The 15,351-nt window shown below is 43.9% G+C and overlaps 1 protein-coding gene across 5 annotated transcripts in view; it reads left to right on the top strand.

Moving 5' to 3' along the window:
• The first annotated feature begins 9,025 nt into the window (after positions 1 to 9,025).
• YEATS2 (YEATS domain containing 2) overlaps positions 9,026 to 15,351 on the top strand; it is an 85,078-nt gene continuing 78,752 nt past the window's right edge. For all 5 annotated transcript variants that reach the window (XM_053657705.1, XM_053657703.1, XM_053657706.1 and 2 more), the window contains exon 1: positions 9,026 to 9,189. The gene's annotated coding sequence lies outside the window, so the exon portion shown is untranslated. The remainder of the gene's footprint in view (positions 9,190 to 15,351) is intronic.

Genomic DNA, 15,351 nt, shown 5'->3' with positions numbered 1-15,351 from the left:
GAAAAGTAGGAAATTATGCACTTAATTTTCCAGCTTCGAAAAGGAAGGTAGGGGAGGAAGAGCTGGGAGTAGACGTGAAGTCTGCCAAGCTGCTGTGCATGCCACATCTGAAAGGAAAGTTAGAAGAGGAAGAGAGATGGAGCGATGCAAGCAGGAGGGGAGGGACAAAGCTTCTTATCCTTATGCTGTTGCATAAATAAACCCTTTATACAAATATAAATGTCAACATTGTATAAGCAGTATACAAGTAAGGATCAAAAAAAAGCTCTTCCAGCTTTCATACCCCATGTTATCATTTGTCTTTGTTTTTTACTGTAAAACAGACGGCCCGCAGTTGGAGCCATGAAGACTCAAGCTCCTTCCACACAGAAACTTTGACTGCTCAAATTCTTCACCTGGTCTTATCTACAATGAATAGAAAATAAAGCAGCAGGGCTCTGGCCAGGTAGCTCAGTTGGTTAGAGTGCCGAACTGAGTTGCCCAGGTTGTGGAATTGATCTCCTGTCAGGGCACATACAAGAAGCAACCAAGGAACACATAAATAAGTGGAACAATAAATTGATGTTTCTTTCTCTCTCAAAACAATTTTTTAAAAATATTTTATTTACCTGGCTGGTGTAGCTCAGTGGATTGAGCACGAGCCTGCGAACCAGACAATCGCGGTTCGATTCCCAGTCAGGGCACATACTGGGGTTGCAGGCCGGTTCCCTGCAGGCCAGTTGCCAGCAGGGGATGCATGAAAGGCAACCATACATTGATGTTTCTCTCCCTTTCTCCTTCCCTTCCCCTCTAAAGATAAATAAATAAAATTTAAAAAAAAATATTTTATTTATTTATCTTTAGAGGGGAAGGGAAGGAGAGAGGGAGAGAAACATCAATGTATGGTTGCTTCTGGTGCATCCCCTGCTAGGAACTGGCCCCTGCTGGGAACTGGCCTGCAACCCAGGCCTGTACCCTGACAGGGAATCGAACTGCAGTCTTCTGGTTCGCAGGCCCGTGCTCAATCCACTGAGCTACACCAGCCAGGGCTAAATAAAATCTTTTAAAAAATTGTTTTGAGCCCTGGCTGGTGTAGCTCAGTGGATTGAGCACGGGCCTGCGAACCAGAAGACTGCAGTTCGATTCCCTGTCAGGGTACAGGCCTGGGTTGCAGGCCAGTTCCCAGCAGGGGCCAGTTCCCAGCAGGGGATGCACCAGAAGCAACCATACATTGATATTTCTCTCCTTCCCTCCCCTCCCCTCCCCTCTTCCCTCCCCTCCCCTCAAGATGAATAAATTTAAAAAATATATATTTTATTTACTTATTTTTAGAGAGAGGGGAAGGGAGGGAGAAAGAGAGGGAGCGAAACATCAATCAGTTGCCTCTCGTACACCCCCAGCTGGGGACCTGGCCTGCAACCCATGCATGTTCCCTGACTGGGTATCCAACTGGTGACCTTTCAGTTTGCAGGCTGGCACTCAATTCACTGAGCCACACCAGCCAGGGCTCAAAACATTTTTTTTAAGCTTAAAAGAAAATAAAGCAGCAAGGAAAATTCCCTGACAGGTTTTCCTCCTTTTGTTCCTTTTACGATGTGAACAATTCTTCTCCAGGCATATTTGTGACTGTGCTGACATTATTGCTACTCAGCTGGGGAACAATAACCTGGAAGGGTTTACTCTGAACATGTGAATAAGGCATACTGTGAGAACAGAAGAAGAAACATCATGGTCATACAAAGTATGAGTTCGGAGATGTTTGGAGAACAAAGTTATTACACAGGTGCTATGTCTTACTCTCAAGGTCAATTTACAGAACACTGTTCATCCCAAATAAAACCCCCTGTACAGTTCCCCTGGAGGAATCAAAGAACTGATTACAGGGGCGACGTCCCACAGTCTGCCACTGGGTGTCCTGTTGTGCAGGCAGGATACCATTTTAACATCAGGGGCAACAGGATAGCACTCTGGGCAGTAATTGATTTTTGGAACCGGATATATGCAACATTATTGGTTTTGGCTCAGCTTAGGCCCTAAGAGGTCTCTTTACTTTATTTGGAAATGAAGGCTATTTACAGTCAGGACTGTACCTCTTGACTAAGGGCATTTGGGGGCAGTTCTAGAACAGATGGGCCAGTAACTAAGAAGCCAAGAAAAGATCATGGTAAAAGCTAGCAGAGGGAAACACAAGTAAATATCATCAAAGAAATTGAAGGATTAAAAAATTCTGTCAACTAATATAAATAAGCTCAGTACCAGCGTCATTTATCTTTTATAACAGAGAACTGCAGTGTGGGAGTCCAATTTTAAAACAAATGAAAATATCTCAACATTGTACTAACTGGAAACCTAAAAGCTGATTGCATGTATAAGGAAATGTAACCAAAAATTTTTAAAGATCTTCATTTTTTAAAAATTTGACCCAGAAGTTTAATCGAATTATTTTTGTATGTTCCCGTTTTTACATTGTCCAAATTCTGCCAGAAACAACTCAAATTATAGCTGGAATTTTATTTTTATTTTACCTTAACTTTACGAGTAATTTTTAGACATTTTTAACCTATGCCCAGAGGCCTCTTTAAAAAAAAAAAAATTTTTTTTTCTTAATTTTTAGAAGGGAAGGAAAAAGAAAGGGAGAGAAACATCGGTGTGTGGTTGCCTCTTGAGCATCCTCCACTGGAGACCTGACCCAAAACGCAAGCATTTGCACTGACTGGGAACTGAACCTACAACCCTCTAGTTTGCAAGCCAGCACTCAACCCACTGAGCCACACCAGGCCGGGTCAGAGGCCCCTTTGTTTAAACAACTTTTCTCATACACCTTTTTGCTATGAACATTCCTGTACAAATTTTGTGGGGCACATGCTTTCATTTCAGGTATTCACCTAGGACTTAACTGCCGGGTCACATGGTAATCTGACAGTGGCAAACTGTAACCGTGGAGAATTGTAATCTCGCCCCACCATTCTTTTGACATTGTTTCTGTAAGTGTTGACTCTGACTAATATTTAGCTTGTAGATAAACAGCATGTTTGTATAAGAATTCTAGGAACTAACTTCAAAAGATACTAACTCCAACCTTCAGTCATTCCAGCTCCACATTTGCTGACCTCCAAACATAAAAACAGGGTGATGAAAGCCAGGATGATGCACACCAGACCATTGTTTGACCAGTTTTGAGGTCCTTATCGAAATGGACTGTGCTAGTCTGGATGTAGAGAACTTTCCAAGCCCCATCTTTTGAAGTCTTCATTCTGCTTTCCCTCTCCCTCCTTATAAAAATCTCTGCCTGCATTGAGATGGTAAAATGCACTTTGAGACAAGGCCCCCCATCCACCCAGATTATGGGCATCTGAACAAACCACTTTCCTTCTCTCCAGCACCTGTCTTAGAAGTTTCACTTTCCTTTGGCAGGGAGCCAGACCTGCATTTGGTTATAGTAACTTTGTGGAACTGCTAAGCTGTTTGCTGAAGTGGCTATACCATCAGCAATATACAAGAGGTCCAATTTCTTCACATCCTGAGGCTTCATTTTTATATGAAACTGTGGTAGGGAAAAAAGGGGGGTTCCACGGAAAGTAATTTCACAGGGTGATCTGATCATGAATTTCTAACTGGGCAGGTCATAGTGGGTAGTCATGCCCACTAGCATAACTTCTTTAGAGAAAGGTATTAAGCCATTGCACATTTAATATCCCTTTGAAATATCAGAAGTAATATCCCTCAAAGTGGGTATTAACCTTCAGGAGAGCACATAACATTGTTCACTATCCTATAATCCAAACCCCACTTTGCTTTGTTCCACCTTCCTACACCCCCTTTTTAATTTCAAATGCATAGAAGAAACTGTAAAACTGGCATTTATTCTGTGGAGCATTTGAGATCTTGTTCCTCAGCAGACATCATCAGTTCGGCTCCAATAAGCTCATTAAAAATTCTCTACAGTCCTGGCTAGTGTGGCTCAGTGGGTTGAGCACCAGCCTGTGAACCAAAGGTTGCTAGGTCGATTCCCAGTCGGGGCACATGCCCAGATTGTGGGCCAGGTCCCCAGTTGGGGGTGTGTGAGAGGCAACCTACTCACGTTTCTCTCTCACCTTGATGTTTCTCTGTTGGGAACTGCCCTGACTGGTTTCAGGGGCTGTAATCCCCCATGGCTAGGGCTGAGTGAAGAGACCTTGGGACCATAAGCCACTGAGACAAAGCTTATCTTTCTGGCAGGGGTGCCACCTCTGTCCCCTTTTACTTCACCCTGCTTGGCCCTGGGTGGATGACTGGTTAGCCAATGAGAGGTAAAATCCCTCAAGGGAGGGATGACCTAAGACAGGCATGGTTTCAAAGGAGCCCTCAGGGAAGGACTTGAGGGCTATAGAGAAAGGGGGGGTGATGGACCCTCATCCCTTGGCTTCAACATAGCCTGAGTCCTCATTATGTCTGCAAGAAGTCTCCTAATCTCTTGACTGCCTGGCTTCCCTTGCCTGACTTAAGCCTGAAACAATACCAGAGGGTGGTGCAGCCCTGGGCAGGAACAAGAGGTTCCCCAGGGTGATCAGGTCTAAGAAAGAATGCATAAAATCTTATGAAAACTGCTTGGCTCAGAATGTCCTCAATTTTCTGATAAGGATACAAGCAAGAAAGGAGTTTGTTTCCCAAAGTTTTACAGCCCTTTAGCTAACTGACACTGACTCAGAATAAGCTCTCATAGTTCTTTGAATGTTACCTATCGTTTGATCCTTACTGCCTGACAATGACTGATGAGGTTTACCTGTATTCCTGTGCTAATTGAACCCAATAAAAGCCCATTGAGGAACAGGCTCCTGGCCCTTCTCCTTTGAGAGATCGACTGACCACCTTTCCTCCCCAAGCAGATCATGTCTTGGTGGACTTATTCTCATCTGTGGTGGACGGTGGGGCAGGGGGGCTTTGCAGGCAGAAGACCCCCCCATTTCTCTTCCTCTCTTCTCCCTCCCTTCCTCTCTTTCTAAAAAAAAAAAAATATATATATATATATATATATATATATATATATATTTATTTTTTTAAAATCTCTACAGGTTTGGATATTTCTTTTTTAATTTAATTTTTTAATTTAAAAAATATTGATTTTTGAGAGAGAGAGAGGAAGGGAGAGTGAAAGAGAGAGAGACATTAATTTGTTTTTCTACCCATTTACGTATTCACTGGTTGATTCTTGTATGTGCCCTTACTGGGGATCAAACCTGCAACCTTGGTATATGGAGATGATGCTCCAACCAAGCTACCTGGCCAGGGCCTGGACAGTTCTTACATCAACAGAACAAACACAGAGAAATCAACCAGTTTAAGCCACAGAAAGTTTCCTTTCAAAGCAAATATCATTTTTTCCCCTTGAATGAAAATGTCTTTCATCATCTCCTCCATTTCCAAAGTCGGTATTCCATGGTGACTGTACGATCCACATGGAGGAGGAGAAGCACAATACACGGCTTATTTGGGGTTTGGGTAGGGTCCAATAATATCTACCAGAATGGAATATGGTTTTACCGAAATCCAAATAGGCTTACTGAATGTTTGGTTTCTTGTTTTGGATCTTGCTGGGGACAATCGCTTATTTTTAACTACCTGAGTGTAATTCTTAGGCACCAACTACTTTAACAGTTTGGGGCTGTGAATAGGTGAGGTACTTGTTTTACAAGTTTAATTAGTGTCTGTATCCTGGTAAGGGAACCTCATTACTTTAAGGGCTCCAGGACTCCAGCTCCTGTTAATCTTAGCAAGGATGGTTGGTCTTCCCAGGGAGGAGGGCAGAATACCCAGGGCCTGGGAATTTCTGGCCAATTCAGCAACGATTTGCCATCAAAGTCAGCTTTCCCTTCCCACTCAGGCTGAGCTTTGGGTTTACCACCCATCTTAGACTTTCCTTGTTTCTCTGGTACAAGAAGCTGTTTGCCAGCAGTTGCCAGTGTGAGCCCCTCCCCCTAAAAAAAACTACTGGCTTTTTCTCCTGGGTCAGTGTCAGTACTCCTGAAACCTTCTTGACTAACTTTAATACTAGTTGCTTTTCCTTTCATTAATACTGTACATTTAACATCTACCTCTCCCCAAATCCCCACCCTTCTCTCACCCCTACCCCACCCCTCCATCCTCCACTTCTAGTTATTGTATGAGTGAATGATGCCTGAGGAGGTCTGGCCAAGGAGGGGTCTAAAATCCAACCTACTTGCCTACTTGCCAAGCTGGATGGTTAGGGTGATTTTTTCTCATGTGCCATTTGACTTAGCAGGAGCCAACCACTTTCCCTCCCCCTCCCTTCTCTTCTGGTCTCCTTCCAGTTCATTACCAAGTCTCTCTGTATTTTCTCCCCTATCGTTGAATCTATCCACTTCCCTCCATCTCCAGTGTCCAGTGTAAGCCACCCTCATTTTTCACTTGGACAACTTAAATTGCTTTCCAACTGTCTGGCTGCTTCCGTGGTCACATGTCCTTCCAATCATTTCTCACCCATTTGCCTGGGTAACTGATATATTTTTTAAACGATATTACTAATTTTTTAGAGGGGCAGAGGGAGAAAGAGAGGGAGAGAAGCATGGCCATGAGAGAGAAATATCGACTGGTTGGTTGCCTCTTGTACAGGGACCAAACCTGCAACCCAGGCTTGTGCCCTGATGGGGAAGCCAGCAGCAACCTCTCACTTCGAGGGAGCGTGCCAACCCAACGCTGCATTAGTCAGGGCGTAAGTGGTCTTTTCTGAAGGGAAATTGAATACATCTGCTCCTTACTTAAAACCTTTGATGACTTCCTGTTGTTCTTACCATAAAGATCGAAACTTAACACCACCTCCTGTGTGATCTTGTTCCTAACTCTCAGCCACTCTGCTCCTGCTTAAGTTACCCTGGACTTCTTTTTTACCTTGTCTTAAGCTTTATCTTGGCCCAACAGCTCCTACTGCCTCAGGTTTCATTTAATATCTTTTGCGGGGAGGACTTTTTTACCTTCAGATGACATTTCCTCCCACCCCCACTGTGCTTTCTCAGTGCCCTGACCATTTCCTTTGTAGAGCTTATCTGTTATTGAAACGAACACATTGTATGCATATGTGTAAAAATCTGTAGCTATGTTAATGTCTCTTTAAATGATGCAGACTTTCTCTTGGACTCTAGTTCCTATTGTGGAGTGGGCTAACTTGCCAATTAAAGTTATCTGGTCTTAAACAGTCTCATCTGGAGTAAATTCCATCAGTTCAAAGTTGCAGCCCTGTCAGAACTTTCCCTTACCCAACTTGACTTCCACAGATGGCCTTTGGGATCAAAGGGAAACTTCAGGAAGTGGCAGAAGCTGGGAACTGTAGCCAGGGTCCTCACTGGCCTCTGCACCCTCAGCACTCCTGGTCACCATGGCTCTGCTGGCATCAGCTGCTGTGCTTGTTGATTGGCAGGCTCATGATTTGCTGTTTCAGTACCTTGGGGGTCTCATGTCTCCCCTTCCCACCCCGATTCCTGTATCCCTGTTGTGCTTACCAGCTGACTTTGGGAGTACTTCTGCTGTTGCTGGGGTCTTGGGCTTTGCCCATCCTTGGGGTCTTAGCCACATTCTCTAGGCATTCCCTGCCAGTCAGTTAGCCTTTGCCTTTGGTTTAGGAAGACCTGACCCTTGGCACAGTGCCCAGTGGCCTGTCGGTGGCTCTCTGCTTGCCTGGCAGGGAGCATACGTAGAAGGCTGGTTTTCTGTCATGCCACGTGCAAGCTGTGGACATCCAGCATCATTTTCTCACACTCCTCTCCCTCCCCGATGCTGCTCTCTGCTCCCGAGCTCTGCTCAGTGTAAGGCTTCTGCCAGAATTTGGCAGCCTTCCCAGATGGGTCAAAGGAAGTGGGCTTCCTGCTTCCCTGGATACTTCTGTGCTCCCGCCTCAGCTTTAGTAAGGGAGCACCGACATACTCACACTAATCTTTTACTCTACCTCTTTCTCCATGAAATTTATCTTTATTGCTCCAGTTCCTCCTAAGTCTCTCTGCGGTTCATAGCTTAAGACTCAGGGAGGTCTTTCCTGCCCTTTCACGTAAGATTGACTGTAAATTTCACAAGGACAGAGCTGTTTTGTTCATCTCTGATTCTCAGTGCCTAACACAGTGCTTGGCACACAGTGCCAAAACACAGAATAGAAATATAATACAAATTTGCTGAACAAATATTGTTAATCTGCTTTACCCCCACTAAACCTAAACCCCTTGATTCCTTTATGCAGTACTTTGGAGTCAGTTCCTGGCCCTCTTATTTATTCATTAACAAGTACTTATCAATGCACCGGGTTTGCTGTTGGAAATGAAAAAGTAAATTTGTTAAAACACTTTTATTAAACATTAAATACATACAAAAAGTGGATAACATATGTAAAGTATAAGACAATTACAAGAGGAACCCTCTCTAAACCCACCTACCATCCCTCTCCAGTGGTAAATCTTTGCATACTGAGAACAGATCTAAGTGGACAGAAACAGATTCCCGGAGACCACTGGGAGCCTAGGGCCACTCCGAGTGGAGAGATGAAGGTGTCAGGGGCAGGGCGGTACAAGGCAAGGGAAAGGGTAGAGTGGGCTCAAGAGATATTTAGAAGGAAATCTGGACTTGATAGATTGTCACTCACTAATTATGTGACCCAGATAAGTCCCAGTCTTTTGAGCTTCAGTCTCTACACCTGCAAAGTAGGCGGTAATATCTATAGCTATTTGTATTCCTAGCACCTTGCACAAAGCTTGGTATAAGATGACACAAAAATCACAGCCACTGCGGTTAATCCTATACTGTGCAAGTTTCATAAATGCTGGCAGAATGAGGACTCTGTCAAACCTGGGGCTGGAACCCTCCATTTCCTTCGGTAGGAAAATAATACATGATGGTGACTCTGCCGTAATCGATGCCCATACTTCCCAGGAGAGGGGAACTGGGTAAGTGCCTGGGCCAGGATCAGTCCCCACCCTGGCTCTGCCCACATTCCAGAGGGCCCCGCCCCCCCGTCAGCGCGCGCCACCGCGCAGCGCGCGCCCTGCCCCGCCCCTGCGAATGACGTCGGCAGCCGAACGGGCCGGGCGGGCTGCATAGAACCTTGTGCTTCCGCGCTCCAGGGTCGGTGGGGCTTCGTGGCGCTTTGCGGAGTTTCGCTCACTCTTTCACCTCGCCTGTTCTGTCTCACGGAGTCCGGCTTGGCCTGCGTTTCTGTCGGAGTCCAAGGAAAGGGTGAGTGTTGGCGGGAGCGGGATGGGACCCGGCGCGAGCGCGCTCCGCTCTCCCCGGCCTTGTCTGGGCGGGGGGTGGCGCGGGCACGTGCGCACCCCTCCCCCACTCCACTGGCCACCGGCTGTGCGGCCCCTGGTGTGGAGCAGAGGGAGGCAGCGTGTGACTGCAGAGAGTAGAGGATCTGGAGGAAGACAGCTGGCTCTCGGGTGAGTGTGTATGTCCGGGGAGTCTCCGAAGCGGGGGCCCGGAGAGTGTGTGTGTGTGTGTGTGTGTGTCCGTGTGTGTTGCGGGGAGGGGGGGTTCCTTTTCTAAGGGCCACAACGCTCGCTGGGGGGTTGGGGGTCCCTTGAGCCTCAGTGGCCGGAGGGTGTTAAGCTTGGTGGCCTGTGATGGGGTTGGAGTCGAGATTTGGCCCCAGCTCTAGTAAGTTATGCTTTTACCAGCAAGAATCCTGAAATCTCCCTCCAACCTGTCGCCATCCCTACCGTCCCCCTCCTCCACGTAGGATAAGTAGGGTTTAGAAAGGTTGGAGATCTTCCACAGATGGTGCCCGCATCAAAGCAGGAAAGTGTCAGACTGCGGGGTTGGAGTGGAAAGCTTGGGAAAGTGAGTACTTGGAAGAAAGGCTGGTTTGGTGGGTTGTGGCCAGATTGCAAAGACAATGAGATTTATATCATAACATTTTTTCCTGTTATGAAGGCAGTTATGTTAAAGATAGAAAGTAGAGGAAAATAATCTTTAGAGTTTTATATATGTTAGCTAGTATTTAAATCAAAGCTTGTAACTTAAAACAATTAAAGACTACCTACAATTTCCCATTCCCTTTTCTGGTTAGCATGTAAAATGCGATGGAAGTGTAGTGTTCAATACATATTTGGAATATGTAGTATTCAATACTATTCCCTCTTTCTTAATAAATGAGTAGTGAATATTCATCATGGAAAAATTTAAAAATAGACAAGCAAAAAGAGAAAAAGTACCCATAGTTTCCCTGTCTATGGAGATTATCATTGAGTGTATATTTCTGGCTATGTATATTCTTTCAAAGATAGGAGCAGAGACTGCCCCGTTTCAAATTCCATTTTTATGTGAATTCTTTGAAGGTTTCAAGTGGGTGAGGCTCATAATCTGCTATGTGGAGACCAGTTAAGATAGTGTTTGCATATCTTGAACTCCATGATAGTGGATATGGGAAGGGTAAAAAGATTAAAACATATTTTAGAGGAAGAATGAACAAGACTTGGAAATTGGTTAGGGAGAGGGAGATGTCTTTGCTTTTCAGTATTTGCTTTGAGCAACTAGGACTAGATGGTGCCATTTACTGAGGAGAAAAATGGAAGAGAAATTTGAGGTGGGAAAAATCATGAGTTATGAAAGATTATGCTAATGAAATAAGCCAGTCAGAGAAAGACAAATGTCATATGATCTCACTTATATGTGGAATCTAATTAACAAAAATAAACTGACAAGCAAAATAGAAACACAGGCATGGGCACATGGAACAGACTGACAGCTATCAGGAGGGAGGCAGGAGGAGGGGAGAAGGGGGGACTGAATGAAAGAAGGGGAAGGGATTAGCCAAAGAACATAGGCTATGTATGCATAGCCTATGACACCGACAACAGCCTGGTGATGGCCAGACCAGAGGGAATGGGGGCAGGGTCTGGGTGGAGGTGAGCAAAGAGTGAATACATGGGGATATCTGTAATAGTGTCAATAGTAAGTATATATATAATCATGAGTTTTGCTTTGGATGTATTAAATTTGAGATGTATATTAGTTATGAAGTCAGTATGTTGAGGAGGCAGTTGGATGTACAGGTTTGAAACTCACAGAAGAGAGCCTAGAGCTTGCAGATAAAAATTTGGGAGTACTCAGTTATATCGATGATGCCAAAGTTTTGGGACTATATGAGGTCACTTGGGGAGAAAGTATAAATAAGAGGTGAAAATCAAGGCTCAGGAACTCCAGTGCTGTGAGGTCTGGTAGAGGAAGAAAATTGAGCACAGAACAGGAAGAAACAGCCAGTGAGGTAAGAGAAAAAAGCAAGAGACAGGTGTCGTGGAAGCCAAAAGAGATAAGTTTCTGGAAGATGGAAAGTTGATCCTTTTATCAGCATTTCTTAAGATGCTTTTGATAAGATGTGCAATTGGATTTGGCATCATGGAGAGTTTATTTTATTTTATTTTTTAAGATTTTATTTATTTATCTTTTAGAGGGGAAGGGAAAGGAGAGAAGGAGAGAAATACCAATGTATGGTTGCCTCTTGTGTGTCCCCTGCTGGGAACTGGCCTGCAACCCAGGCGTGTGCCCTTACTGGGAATCTAACTGTTATCGTCTGATTCAATCCAGACGTGCTCAATCCACTGATCTACACCAGCCAGGGCTATTTTATTTTATTTTTAATCCTTACCCAAGTATATGTTTTTATTGATTTTAAGAGAGAGAGAAACACTGATCAACTGGCAACCTAGGTATGTGCCCTGAGTAGGAATCGAATTCACAACCTTTTGGTATACAGGACAAGGCTCTAACCAACTGAGCCACCTAGCCAGAGCACATTGTGGAGGTTATTGGGTTTGTTCTTGGTCATTGGTAGTACTCTCCAGAGTTCTAGAAGTGGAAGGTGGGAAACAGATTGGAATAGTTGAATGGAATGTGAGGAAGTGAAGACAGTATGAATTAGAAAAGTGTACCTTCTTCAAAACACCTTATTTCCATCTACTCCAAAACTAAATTTGATAGATGAAAAATGTCTTATTTAATTTTTTCATTCCTTGATTACTAATATGGTTGAAGTTTTTTTCACATTTATTGACCATTTATGAATTTCTGTTCCTATCCTCTGTGGGTTTTTTTTTTTTGTCATTTTATAATTTCTTGCTTTTAAAAAAAAGACTATTTATTTTTAGAGAGAGGGGAGGGGAGGGAGAGAAACATCAGTGCATGTTTGCCTCTCACACACCCCCAACCAGGACCTGGCCCACAACCTAGGTATGTGCCTTGACTGGGAATTGAACCAGTGACCCTTTGGTTCTCAGGCTGGCACCCAATCCACTGAGCCACACCAGCCAGGGTAATTTCTTGTTTGTTTGTTTTTTAACTATACTTTATTGCTTATGCTATCACAGTTCTGATTTTCCCCTTTTGCTTCCATCCACGAAGCACCCACACTCCCTCAGGCAATGCCTCCACCATTGTTCATGTCCATGGGTCTCGAGTATAAGTTCTTCAGCTACTTCATTTCTTATGCTATACTTTACATTCCCGTCGCTATTTGTACTTCTTAATCCCTTCACCTCTACACCCATTCCTCCACATCCCCCTCCCCCCGGCTACCATCAAAATGTTCTCTGTATCCATGATTCTGTCTTTGTACTTATTTGCTTAGTTTTTTTTAATTCAATTGTTGATAGATTTGTATTTCTTGCTATTTTATTGTTAATGGTTTTTATCATTTTTAAACAAAAGATTTATTTTATTTTTAGACAGAGGAGAAGGCAGGGAGAAAGAGAGGGCAAGAAACATGAATGTGTGGTTGCCTCTCATGCACCCCCAACTGGGGGCCTGGCCCACAACCCAGGCATGTGCCCTGACTGGGAATTGAACTGGTGACCCTTTGGTTTGCAGGCTGGTGCTCAATCCACACAGTCATACCAGCCAGGGCTGATCTTTTTATAAATAAGTCTCTTTAACATTTCATATAGCAATGGTTTGGTGATGATGAAGTACTTTAGTTTTTTTTCTTGTCTGGGAATCTCTTTATCTGCCCTTCAATTCAAAATATCTTTGCTGAGTAGAGCAATCTTGGCTGTAGGTCCCTGCTTTTCATGACTTTGAATATTTCTTGCCAGTCCCTTCCAGCCTGCAAAGTTTCTTTTGAGAAATCAGGTGACAGGTCTTATTGGAAATCCCTGTAGGTAACCAACTTCTTTTCTCTCTTTATCTTTATCTTTAGGCATTTTGATTATGATGTGTCTAGGAGTGGGCCTCTTTGCATCCATCTTGTTTGGGACTCTTTGTGCTTCCTAGATTTGCATGTCTATGTCCTTCACCAAATTAGGGAAGTTGTCTTTCAGTATTTTTTCAAATAGCTTTCCAATTTCTTGCTCTTGCTCTGCTCCTTCTGGCATTCCTATACCTCTTGAAGTTGTCCCAGAGAGTGCTTATAGTATCCTGTTTTTGTGGATTTTTTTCTTCTTTTTTTTTTCTTGTATGGTTTTTAGTTCCTTATTTTCCAAATCATTGATTTGATTTTTAGCTTCATTCACTCTACTGTTGTTTCCCTGTAAATTGTTCTTTATTTCAATTAGTGTATCCTTTGTTTTTTACTGGATCTTTTTAATGCGGTTCAGGTCCTCACTACACTGCTCGAAGGTCCTCATAACCAGTATTTTGAACACTGCATCTGGTAGATTGCTTATCTCCATTTTGTTTAGCTCTTTTTTCTGGAGCTTTGATCTGTTCTTTCATTTGGGCTGTTTCTTTGTCTTCTTGTTTTGGCAGCCTCTCTGTTTGTTTCTGTGTATTAGGTAGAGCTACTTTGACTGTGACTTGAGAGTGTGGCCTAATGTAGGTGTCCTATAGGATCCAGTGGCACAGCCTCCCCTATCACCCAAGCTGTGTACCCAAGGTGCTCCCTTTGTGTGGGCTGAGTACACCTTTCTTTTGTTGTTGAGCCTTGTTTGCTGTTGGCAGATCAATGGGAGGGATTTACCCAGTCCAGTCAGCTGCAAGGATTGGCTGTGACCACTGACTGCCTAGTTCCATCCTCCATGGAGGATCAACTATGCAGGGGCAGGGCGGTGCTCCAGTGTGGTCTGTAGCTGTCTACTGGATATGCTGGTTCAGGGGTTTCCGGGGTGGTGCTGGCCAAAGTCAGCCCCCACTTTTGTTTTGCCCAGAGCTACCTGCCCAAGCTTTAAAGCGTTCTGAGATGGCTGCTACTTGTGCTGGGCTTGGAGATTCCCCAGTGAAGCCAAGCTGTGAATCTAGCCTGGCTGCTGCTAGTGCTGGCCCTGGTGCTCACTGAGGCCAGCTGTTGCTTGTTTGATAGGATTGAGGAAGCTGTGCAGTATGGGCCAAGACCAGCCATTCATGTGGAAAAGTGTCTTGGGTGGGCCTGTAAATTGGTTGATCTTCTGGGGATCTTCTAAGGCAGCTCAAACAATGATAGCCAGGTTGAAGGAATCTCAAATATGGCCTCAGCTTACCGGGTCTGTGCAGGGAAGGTTTAGAAAAGGGACAGTGGCTTCTGTTTGCCTTAATGGCAGACACTTCAGTTTCTCCCTGTGTACCATGGTGCCTTCCAAGCTGCTACCCTGGTGCTGAAGCTCAGAGGGAGTGAGTACGTAGGTGAGTCCATGTGTGGGTCCTTTAAGAGGAACTGCTTGGGGCTCCAGAACTTTCTTCCACCGCAATCCCTGTTGCTTCTTGTAGCTGGAAATTGTGGGGACTTATCTTCCTGGCACTGGAACCATGGGCTGGGGGGCATCCCTCCCAGCAGTCTGGATGGATATGCTTTCTTTAGTTCCATAGTTGTCAGATTTCCATTCAGCTCGATTTCTGATGGTTCTGAGTGATGGTTGTTCTATATTTTAATTGTAATTTTGATGTGGTTATGCGAAGAGACGAGTCGTATCTGCCTACACCGCCATCTTGACCAGAAATCTCTTAATTTACTGTTAAGAGTTCTTTATATAATAAAAATATGTAGTTGACAAAGGGAATCATACACTATTTGTCTTTGTGACAGGCTTATTTCATATTTAAGGCCAAATAATATTCCAATGTATGTCTGTATCTATTTTGTTTATCCAGGTGTCGTGCCATGGCATGAATAAATTTTGTTTAGCCATGTTTAGAATAGTGTTGTTTGTATGAAGACTATAGAAACAGGGCCAAAGAATTATAAAATCATTATTAACATCTTAGAAACATTTGTGTATATGGAAGCAGTTTGAAAATGATTATGTTACTTCTCCCTACCCCTCCCTCTTTTTAAAATCAGATGGGCAAAGTTATCTTGAAAGAGCACAAAATTCAGTGGTTCTAAGGAGATTCAAATGCCATGAGAACCATAGAATTTTATATTGAAAAGATACCTTATAAAGTACATAGCAAATTATTCATTGGCCTTACTTTTCGATTTTACCACTTACC

The sequence above is a fragment of the Artibeus jamaicensis genome, unplaced genomic scaffold (assembly GCF_021234435.1).
Source record: "Artibeus jamaicensis isolate MK-2021 breed Jamaican fruit bat unplaced genomic scaffold, CSHL_Jam_final scaffold_474, whole genome shotgun sequence".
Taxonomy (NCBI): domain Eukaryota; kingdom Metazoa; phylum Chordata; class Mammalia; order Chiroptera; family Phyllostomidae; genus Artibeus; species Artibeus jamaicensis.
The sequence above is the reverse complement of the archived record's forward strand: the minus strand, read 5'-3'. Positions and strand labels throughout refer to the sequence as shown.